The following is a 3,114-nucleotide window of genomic DNA, read 5'->3' on the forward strand; positions in this document are numbered from 1 at the left end:
TACCTCTGAGTAGGACAGACAGGGATGTAACAGGGTTTCAGAGGAGGGAGCCATCACTGTGGGCCTGGGTCAGAGGGAAAGCCTCGTGGAAGAGATAAAGGAGCCTTGTCTTCTGTTGCCTTAAAATCAGTTGAGCCCATTTTCCTCCCTCAGGGCAACTGAGAGTTGAATTCTCCAGCATCCCTTTTTCTATCCTCCTTCCTACATTAATTCGTCTACCCCAGTCACCTGCTGACCCTCCATGATGTGCCGGAGTGGCTCACAGTGGCCTGGGGGAGCTGACTGTGTTCATCTCTTCCCAGCACCCCTCACGCTGGTAGTTTGAAACTGGCCAGGGAGGGAGAAATTGGCAAACACTATAAACCAGTCTATTTCACCCTAGAAGAGTTAGTTGCTAAACGTTTATCAGCACATTTGCCTACCTACTACCTGTCCATCTACCACCTGTCCATCTCCTTCCTTCCTTTCTCTTCCCTCCTCTTCCCTCTCTCCTTCCCACGGATCTTCCTTCCTTCCCTTTTCCCTTCCCTTTTTTTTTGCGGTATGCGGGCCTCTCACTGTCATGGCCTCTCCCGCTGCGGAGCACAGGCTCCGGACGCGCAGGCTCAGCGGCCATGGCTCACGGGCCCAGCCGCTCCACGGCATGTGCGATCTTCCCGGACTGGGGCACGAACCCGTGTCCCCTGCATCGGCAGGCGGACTCCCAACCACTGCACCACCAGGGAAGCCCTCCCTTCCTTTTTCATCAATTCTTTTATCCAGTTCCCCACCTACCTACTCATCCGTCCAACCACCATCCATCCATCCATCCTCTATCCATGCATCCATGCATCCATCCACCATCCATCCATCCATCCTCCATCCATCCATCCATCCTCCATCCATCCGTCAATCCACCATCTTGCCACCCACTCACCTATCATCCACACATCTACTATCCATCCACCCATCCATTTCCCACTTGGATCCATCTAACTTTTATTTCTTTTATTCATCCATCCATCCATCCATCCATCCACAAATGCTTTCTGAGCATCTTCTCTGTGTCGGCCTATTCCCCAGGCTCAGAATCTTTCCCAGACTTCTGGAAGATAGGTGCGTGAAGGACTGGTCCTTAGAAGGACTAGCAGAGGTCTCCCAGTGCAGCACCCCGGGGTGAGCCGGCACTGAGGTTGGGTTCATAACCAGAGCACTTTGGTTTTCCCCTTCTGCTGCTCCTTGCCCCTCATACCCTGTTCTCACAGGGTCCAGGAGACACGAGCAGGGGAAGGAGAGGCATGTCCCCATCTCTCACTCCCTCCACACCTCAGGCAAGAGCCCAGTGGAATTGGGCCTGACTTTGAGAAAGGGTTTCCTGCTCCCAAAGTCCCCACGAACTCTTAGACAACTTACCAGTGAGTTCAAACAAGATGGGGCTCCCCTGGGGCCTGAGAACAGAGACATGAGGTGAGAGGGAAGGCCCATCATGAAGCAGCACCCTCTGCCCCCAACGCCACCCCACCCCTCCTCCTAAAGCTCTGGCTGCTCTGTGAACCAAGCTTGTCTCTCGTTCCCAGGGGCTGTTATTGCAAAGGGTTTGCTGTTCAGCCTGGTGAGCCAAAGGGTCTGCAGGGCTCCCAGAGCCCGACCTGGAGTCGAGGGGAAGGAAGCGGACCCCACACTCCCCTGCCCGCAGTCCAGAACCTGCCACCTCAGCCACGCCCATCTCCTGCGCTGCCCCATCCAGCCCAGCCTGGGAGAGGCACAGCCCTTTACTCTGTGCGGGGGTGTTGGCTTCCCTGGACCATGGCAGAGGGTCGCAGCCCAGAGGGGACCAGGTGGCATGTCCTGGCAGGAGTGGAGGGTCCCCAGAGTTCCTGCAGGGGGTCAGAGAGAGGAAGTGGCTAGAGTTGTTTTTCTCACTTCTTCCCCTGAGGTCTGTGTTTGTATGACAGTCGTACCCAAACGTCTCACTTTTGAGAGTATCTGAGTCCACACTTCACTGGCCTCTTTTTGGAGGGTATTGCCTGTGGCCTGGAACAGAGAGGGCAGGCAGATTTTGTTCTGAGTCACACAGCATACTTACTGTGGAGACAGATGAGAGTGAAGTGTTTGGGCCCCGAGGATGCAGCCCCCTGTCCTGGCACTGCTGACATTCCTGTCCCTCACTACTATTTCTCTGTTCTTTGGATCCAAGCAGGTTATTTCTACCTGCTCTGAGAGAAATAACATAAGGCTGTATGCATCTTGTTCATGCTGCTGGGACAGCCATGACTTTCCGAAGGTGTCTTCCATTGCGATAGTCAGGTGGCTGATGGGACCTTAGCAACTCAAAGGCCTTGGGTTCAAATCTCAGCTCCATCAGGACTCAGCTGACTTAGGCCAGCAAGTTACCTTCTTAGAGCTTCAGTTTTCTCATGTATTAAATGGGGATAATTGAACAGGTTGCTGTAAGGTTTAAGTGAGCTCATACAGGTAATGTACCTAACACAGTGCCTGAAGTTGGCATGCAGGATTAAATGATCAGTAGCCACTTCACTCCAAATCCTAAAATCCAAATCCAACTGAACCCATCTTTCCCTTTAAGATGAGAAGCAACTCCATTGTCTCAGGGCGGCGGGGGATCTTCCTCTGAAACCTGGGCCCTCAAATTACGAGGTTATTTGGCTTGTGTGATCCAGTTAATAGCCCTCTGTCCTGTGGGCCTCGCGGGCACCTCGCCTTCTGTCCTGGGGGCTGCTCAGCTCAGCGAAACCTGTGAGGACAGAGGCTCCCATTTCCTGATGAGAAGAAAGTGAGTCAGGAGGAAGCAGCCCAACTGGTTGCTGAGCCGTGGAAAGTAGTTAAACTGGGGGAGAGAAAAAACACTTGTTTAAAAAATCAGGCTAGGTATGAATGTGCAGGGTGCGGCCCCCTGTATAATTAGCTGCTCTGCGGGCTCTGGGAGCTGCCTGCCTCTCTGGGCCCGTCGAGTCAGGCTCGCCTGCGGCCCCTCCTCTCCACTCCTCCTCCCCTCTCCCTGTAGGTGTGTCTCGGGCTCTGCAGCTGTCTGTCCCACTCCAGCTGAGACGCTGCGCGAAAGGTCACCCACCGCACCTCCAGCGAGCCCGACACAGACCAGCCAGGCGACCCACA

The sequence above is a fragment of the Mesoplodon bidens genome (genome assembly GCF_964165515.1).
Source record: "Mesoplodon bidens genome assembly, chromosome: 7".
In the NCBI taxonomy this organism is placed as follows: Eukaryota; Metazoa; Chordata; class Mammalia; order Artiodactyla; family Ziphiidae; genus Mesoplodon; species Mesoplodon bidens.